An 8,835-nucleotide genomic window follows, 5' to 3' on the forward strand; every position below is an offset into this window, starting at 1 on the left:
ACTAGTGCTCATCCTCAAGTTTCTTCTCATCAAGGTAAGGTTCGAAATTGTACCCTTTTATGTCAATTTTAGTGTAGATGAAACCCCAGTTCTAAACCATGGCCGTTCAAACTCAATTATTAAGTTTTAAACAGAAAAAGTGAGTGAAAAGCTAGGGTTTTAAGGGAAAAATTTCTTCTCTGCTTTTAGGTTTTCTTCTTCGATTTTCTGTTTGCTTTTCAAATTCCAGAAAAAAAAATTACAGAAAGAGATATACAAAGATTTAAGTTTCTTCTCTGATTTTTGGATATTACTCCTCTGATTTTGGAGTTAAGTTTCTTTCATATACATAGATATAAAACAAAATATATCTATATATATATATATATATATATATATATATATATATAAAACAAATATATATATATATATATTGGTTTTTGCCCTATTGATCTTCGTTCATGGATCTTGCTTGAGCTTGGTTGGTGTTTTGCGGGTTCGGACGTGACTGTTCGAGGACGAAGTTCATGGTTCCGAGTTCAATTAGTCGCTTTTTTCCTCGCTTGAATTTTGGAGTCAAAATCTGTGTAGTTGCTGATTATTCAATTGCTATTAAATAATCATCGGACTGATTGATCGTCTCGGTGATTGGTAACTGGTTGAATGCTAAAAATGAGAAAAATGCAAGTTAGAATGTGAGGAAGTCCATGATATTCAAGTTTTGGATTTTCAAAGTGAAAGATTGAGCAGTTGCGGAATATAAAGCTGCAAAGGGTAGTTATGAAAAAGTGAAAAAATAAGTGCTTGAATGATTCTCATCTTAGGGAGCTCAGATCTGGTATTAACAAAGGTTTCAATATGTCTTTTAATGCCTAGTTAGTGTTATTTGCATGTGTTAGTGAGTAAGAGAAACTTAAGGTCTCATGTTAAACTTGACAACAACATCTCCGATTTCCCTATTTTGCTATATACTTCCTTTAAGTAATATACAAAGTGAATAACCATATATAGTGTAATATCTATCCTTATTTTATGCACCAAACTCCAAAGCAAAATCCAATATGTACCTCACTAAATAGAAAGTGCTTGCCATTGCAAGTGTTATCTTACCATTTCCTGAAGATCCACTCTAGTCTCGTTCTTTGCTATGCAAGACTTGTTTTGATTTTCTACTAGAGTTAGAACTGTGGGCCTTTTATAATAGCATTTAGTTTCCTTCAAGAGTTCCTTTTCTTCTCAAAGATCTATCCTAATAAGTCTCATGGAATTTCTCTTGTTTCCTTAATATTTTATGTGTTCCATTTTATTTTTAGTTAGTGTTTAATGTACTTATACTTTCTATGATACTGGTTAAGAATTTTCCATCATCATTGAGATAAATATATTTTAAAAAAAGGAAAGTCTGGTCCTCCTTATTTTCAATAAATGAAACTTTCTGTGATGGAATTATTTTTGGCTCCTGTGAGAAACCTTTTCCTTAATAAGAAAGTTTGGCTGGCATTCTGATTATGCGTAGTGCCTTCAATGGCAGTAGAATAGGTTCCCAAATCCTAAGGCCCTGCTGCCTCATTTCAGTTGGAAATATTTCTTTGTAATTGCAATATACTAGAAATCTATCTATCTGTTCTTTGTAATGACAAGTAAAAGTTGAGTTTGGTACTGTATACATTGTTTTCCTAGCAATTACTTCTATCACTCCCGTTCTATTTTATCTAACTAATTGTGAATCAAGCTTCAAAATGAGCCGTTAAGGATAAGCGGAGTTTGGGGTATAAATTGTTTGGTTAGATAATTGATTTCTTTACGAATCCATTCATTTAAAATTAAGTAAAGCTTTCTTGTTGATTCTCTGGATTTGTTTTAGAGTTTTCCTTTAAGAGAATATCTTGATAATGAATTAGTTGGAAAGTCTTTGTTCACTAAAATAGTATGTTGTTGGATTTCGCTTTTGATTAGAGCCATACTGGGTGCTTCTGGTTTGGTACTGAAATAGTATTTTGTTAGCTAGTTCAAGGAGGTGAATTTCCGTGGATTAACTGTTGGTTCTAATTCCTAACAGTTTAATGATAGTTGACGTTGCTCTGTAGCTGTGAACATTAGTCATAAATAGTGCACTTTTAAGAATCATAAAGATAATGCAAGTAAACCTTTTCTATTACTGATCATTGTTAGGCTCTTTAAGCTCAATATTGCACACTGAATCAGTCACCATAATGTCTTTTTAATATATCAGATGTGATCTTTAATGTATTTGGTATTCTTTGAAAACTGTCAAGCTCTTTGTATTCCATCTAAAGGAAATTCATGGCATATTTTAGTATAGTATGATCATTCAGATGGTCAACTTTTACTAAGACCTTTGGTATTCTGTGCAAAGATATGTATCTACGTTTTGATGAATTTATTTTTCTGTGGTAATAGAAAATAATTAATGATGGTGCATTAAAAAGTGCAATCTTTCATATTGTAATGGAAAGAGCAATTGTTAAAAAATCAAAAGTCAGTCACTTTCTTCATTTATCTCATCAGTTGAAAAACAATCGATAGTCACACAATTAAATTTTTACTGAATTACCTCATCCGCTGAAGAAACCCATTAATAATCATTTAAATTCTGATCGAAGATTTGCTTATATATATATATATCTACTTTTATATATATATATATATATATATATATATATATATATATATATATAAATATATAAAAGTAGAGTTGGAGATGACAGCTTGTAGACTCTCTAGGATAGAACTGCTCTGATACCAAGTTTGTCACGCCCCGAACCTAGGAGCGAGACAAGCACCCCGTGCCTCACCTAACCTGGCGTACCAAATTGCGACTAAGGGACTCTGAACACATAATGTCATACTTTGGCCATGGGGCCACCTTGCAAGACAATTTGCGAAGCAAAATATAAAACTGAATGGAAACTAGCACTAACTAAATATCAATATAAAGCTAGGCCGACAAGGCCGTCATAGCTACTACAGCTGACAAACCACCAATTTATACAAACCCAACATACTGCACTAACCAACAGGATATGCCTACAAGCCTCTACTGATAGATGTACTGTGATCGGAACAGGGCCCCGACCTACCCATAACATATATACAGATATACATAAGATGTACACAAAACTCTAGTCCTGGCAACTCCGAAAGACGTGGAGCTTACCGATCAGGCAGAACTCGGGAAACACCTACTGAGGAGGTCTACCCGTCTGTCTGTCTGAACCTGCACGCATGAAATGCAGTGCCCCCAAAAAAGGGACGTCAGTACGAAATAATGTACCGAGTATGTAAGGCAATAAAATAACTGAAATCTGAAACTGAACTGATAATATGATAACTGAAATTAACTGGGAGTCAAAGATGATCTGGAGATATACTTACCTGCTGATACTGACTCAACTCCTTCAATATAGTAAGTAAAATAATTGTACAGCCTTATAAGGCTCGGTATATATAACTGCTCTGCCATAGTAGGCTCGCTTATAGGCGCTCGGCCATACTAGGCTATGTATCTCGACCATGCTGGGCTCGCTCATAGGCGCTCGGCCACAGTAGGCTCGGTATATAACTTTCCATCTGATCAGAGGTTGCCCAATAGGGGCCTGCCCATCGATTATAGCTCGATGGTAATGAAAATACTGTAATACTGTATATATAGGCTTGCTGCTCTCTTGACTGGAAGAAGACAATACTAAAATTGAATATAGAGTCTCGATAAGGAATAATATTGTAACTTATGAGACTAGAATAGTGTGAATAAATTCATGAATATGAACTTCTCTTTTTGTCTCATTACTAACACATGTAGCTACGAGATCATGCCAAAATGAAGGAAGGCTTAGCCTTAACATACCTTATCACAATCTTTTCAATCACCAAGTTGAACTCACCTCTTCGCACCTTAATCTACAAGAATGATAATAATACTATCGTTAAGTTACGAAAGGTACAACTATCGCACAACGAACGACAAACCTATTTTGTATTAAAACGGGCAGCATCTCCCCTATAATATGCCCTTCCTCCAACTTCAAGATAACACCAACAATACAAGGACAGAACAATAACAACATATATACATCATTTTCCAGCCCTATATACACCATCAAATACTACAAAACAGCCCAACACACCCCAATCTCTTCGTACACAAAACGACCACCGTAGTAGTGTCAAACGACCCGAAAATATTATGACGAACGACCAGCCAACCACCCTACATTTATATGGTGTTTATAAACCCCCTTCCTCCTCCAAAACTCCACAAAATAGTAATAAAACACGCAGCCCAACAGCAACACAAAACAGTCCACAAAACAGTCCGCTACAAGTGAATAACTCGAACTCACGGCTTCCGATCACCGTCCCGTGAGTTCTTACAAGTATAGAACGACTTACCATGAATTTACAGCAGAAAAAATGGATGAAAGAGAGCAGTAAACTCACCTTATTTGTTGGATAACTCAGCTCCTATCTTGGTTCTTCAAACTCTAAGTTTTACCTCCAATTGGAACTTGAAAGGGAGAGAAAATCAATTAGGGTTTGTGGGAAATTTTTGGGAGGATTCTTTGCAGAGCTTATGTCTGGTTATTATGCTCTATTTTAAGTCTAATATATGAAGAAAATAGGCCCTTAAAAGGCCTCTTTGGACGACCCGAAATGGCCCATTTTTGGGCTTTCATTTAAGCAAGTAGGTGACACACCTACTTGTCACCTAGCAGCTTGCGCAGTATCGCAAAAATGCACATATCTCTCTACTCCGATGTCGTATTGACAAATGGTTTAATGCGTTGGAAAATAGACTCATAGATCTTTAATTTGATGGGTGGAACACACCATAACTCTAAGTATATTGGGAGAAAATTGCAGTTACATTTGACCCAAAGTTTCAGTAAAACTTATGAATGTAACTTGTGATGACTTTCATCGACTTTTGTTCCACAACTCGCTTGACTTAAAAACATAACACACGGATGTAATACGACTAATATAAATCATAACATAATCTCTTTATCATGTTAATCACCCTAGTCTCACCCCAAAGGTACATGTTATAACATTCCCAACTTGTCGACTTTCGATGAAACATTGTTTTATTTAATTGCTTTAGCTTCTGAACTGTCCAACCCTCTTTGTACTTGTTGTTCATGATCTTCAATATTTGTAACCTCAGAGGTAACATGATTAACTTACTTTATATACTTTTAAATATTATCTCATTTTTTTGTCCTACATTAGTTTGCTTACGACGCATTTTTACATAAGAAAATATAGGGTGTAACATCACTCCCCCCTTGGGAACATTCATCCTCGAATGTTTACTCTTGGAGACTTTGGAAACTTTTTCCAGAGTATCCTTCGTACACTAGGTTAAAACCAACCTGCACGTAGCCAGAAACATACTATGCATGCCACACATGGCCAATCTTTATAAATAGCAGCAATTTGCCTCACCGACCGTAAATCATAAATATTGAAAGTGAAAAATAAAAGCTTACCTGATGACCTGCTAGCCTACATAGAGCTATGTTGTAGCGTCCCATCTCGAACCATATCTTCATTTTGAAATAGGTGGGGGTATTTAGACTTCATTTCTTCCTCCGATTCCCACGTCATCTCTTCTACATTCTTGCTCCTCCATAAAACCTTTACGGAAGCTACCTCCTTATTTCGTAGATTGCGGATTTGTCGGTCTAGGATGGCAACTGGAATTTCCTCGTATGACAAGTCCTCTGTAATCTGTACATCATCCGTGGGCACCACTCGGGTAGGATCGCCAATGCACTTCCGTAGCATAGATACGTGAAAAACCGGATGGACAGACTCCAATTCTGAGGGCAACTCTAACTCATAAGCTAGTTGGCCCACTCTCCGAATGATCCTATAAGGCCCAATATACCGTGGGCTAAGCTTTCCTTTCTTGCCAAACCTCATCACGCCCTTCATAGGTGATACCTTTAAGAATACCCAGTCATTAATCCTGAACTCTAAGTCTCGTCGCCGCACGTCAGAATATGACTTCTGACGACTCTGAGCTGTCAACAGTCGCTCCCGGATAACCTTTACTTTCTCTATGGCCTGCTGAACCAGGTCTGGCCCATGTAACCCAGATTCTCCAACATCAAACCACCCTATAGGAGATCTGCACTTACGCCCATACAAAGCCTCGTACGGAGCCATCTGGATACTGGAGTGGTAACTGTTATTATATGCAAACTCGATAAGAGGTAGATGTTCATCCCAACTTCTTTTAAAATCCAACACACATACTCGTAACATATCCTCGAGCGTCTGAATTGTGCGCTCGGCTTGTCCATCAGTCTGTGGATGAAAAGCTGTGCTGAGATTCACCTGAGTCCCTAGACCTCTCTGAAATGACCTCCAAAAATGTGCTGTAAACTGAGCCCCACGATCAGATATAATAGAAACTGGTACTCCGTGTAGCCGCACTATCTCCTTAATATATAACTTTGCATAATCTTCTGCTGTATATGTAGATCTGACCGGTAGGAAGTGAGCTGATTTCGTGAGCCTATCGACTATCACCCATATGGAATCGAACTTACGATTAGAACGAGGTAAACCCATGATAAAGTCCATGTTTATCGCCTCCTATTTCCATGTCGGGATCTCTATAGTCTGCATTAGCCCTCCGGGCTTCTGGTGTTCTACCTTCACTTGCTGGCAACTAGTACATTGGGCGACAAACTCAGCAATGTTCTTCTTCATATCATTCCACCAGTACATATCCTTAATGTCATGATACATCTTCGTCGATCCAGGGTGGATGGAATACCATGAATAATGTGCCTCTGACATAATCCTGTCTCGTAGCCCTGCTACATCTGGAACACACAAACGACCCTTGTATCTGAGAACCCCATCTCCCTTGAGCTCTAACAATGGCTTCTTCTGCTGCGGAACTCGCTCTCTCAACTCGACCAACTCTGGGTCCTCGTACTGCCTTTCCTTGACTTCAGCTATGAGGGATGATTTTGCAGTGTTTTGGATTACAACTCCACCATCCTCAGAATCTACTAACCGAACCCCCAACGAAGCCAATTGATGAATCTCTCTAGCTAATTGTCTTTTCTCGGGCTCTACATGTGCTAAGCTACCCATAGATCGGCGACTTAAGGCATCTGCTACAACATTAGCTTTCCCTGGATGGTAGAGAATGTTAACATCGTAATCTTTCAATAACTCAAGCCATCGCCTCTGTCGCAAATTCAACTCTTTCTGCTTGAAAATATATTGTAGGCTTTTATGATCAGTAAATATATCAACATGAACACCATATAAATAATGCCGCCATATCTTAAGTGCATGGACAACCGCAGCTAACTCGAGGTCGTGGGTCGGATAATTCCTCTCGTGCTTCCTCAACTGCCTTGAAGCATATGCAATTACCTTCCCATGTTGCATCAGGACACATCCTAACCCGACACCTGATGCATCACAATACACGGCATAACCCTCTAGACCCTCTGGAAGTGTTAGAACTGGAGCTGAGATCAACTTGTTCTTAAGCTCTTGGAAACTCCGCTCACAAGCCTCTGTCCATTGAAACTTAGTTTCTTTCTGTGTCAACTTCGTCAATGGTGCCGAAAGGGAAGAAAAACCCTCTACGAACCTCCGATAGTATCCTGCTAAGCCTAGAAAGCTACGAACCTCTGTCGGAGTGGTAGGTCTAGGCCAAGATTTCACGGCCTCAATCTTCTGAGTGTCCACCTTTATCCCTTCATCTGATACAATATGCCCCAAGAATGCTACAGACTTCAACCAGAACTCACATTTAGAAAACTTAGCATACAACTTACGATCACGGAGGGTTTGGAGTACCGCTCGCAGGTGGTCCGCATGCTCATCCTCTGAACGGGAATAAACCAGAATATCATCAATAAATACTATCACGAACAGATCTAAAAATGGCCGGAATAGGCTATTCATCAAGTCCATAAATACAGCGGGTGCATTAGTCAACCCGAAGGACATGACAAGGAACTCGAAGTGGCCATATCGGGTCCTGAAGGCTGTCTTCGGAATATCTTTTTCCCGAACTCTGACCTGGTGGTACCCCGACCTCAAATCAATCTTGGAAAAGCATCTAGCTCCCTGCAACTGATCAAACAAGTCATCGATCCTTGGAAGTGGATACTTATTCTTAATAGTTACCTTGTTCAACTGCCTATAATCGATACACATCCTCAGCGAGCCGTCTTTCTTCCGCACAAATAGTACCGGTGCACCCCAAGGTGAGGTACTGGGCCTAATGTAACCTTTCTCCAGCAAATCTTTTAACTGCTCCTTCAACTCCTTCAATTCGGCAGGTGCCATTCTATACGGAGGGATGGATATTGGTTGAGTTCCTGGAAGCAAATCGATGCTAAAATCAATCTCTCGCTCTGGAGGAATACCTGGAAGCTCATCTGGAAACACATCTGCATACTCTTTGACTATGGGAATAGACTGAAGTGTAGGTATCTCAGCATCTGCATCTCTAACTCGCACAATATGATAAATGCACCCTTTTGCGATCATTTTCCTCACCTTCAGATAGGAAATAAACCTACCTCTGGGTGTTGGTGTATTACCTACCTATTCAAGGACTGGCTCACCCGGAAAATGAAATTTGGCTACCTTTGCTCGGCAATCAACTGTGGCATAGCAAGCTGCCAACCAGTCCATGCCCATGATAGCATCAAAGTCCATCATCTCTAGCTCAACTAGGTTAGCTGAGGTCTGACGACTACAAATTGTCACCGTACAACCTCGGTAAACCCGTCTAGCAATAATCGATTCTCCGACCGGTGTAGATACCGCAAAAGGATCACTTAGTAT

The sequence above is a fragment of the Nicotiana tomentosiformis genome, chromosome 2, assembly GCF_000390325.3.
Source record: "Nicotiana tomentosiformis chromosome 2, ASM39032v3, whole genome shotgun sequence".
Lineage (NCBI taxonomy): Eukaryota > Viridiplantae > Streptophyta > Magnoliopsida > Solanales > Solanaceae > Nicotiana > Nicotiana tomentosiformis.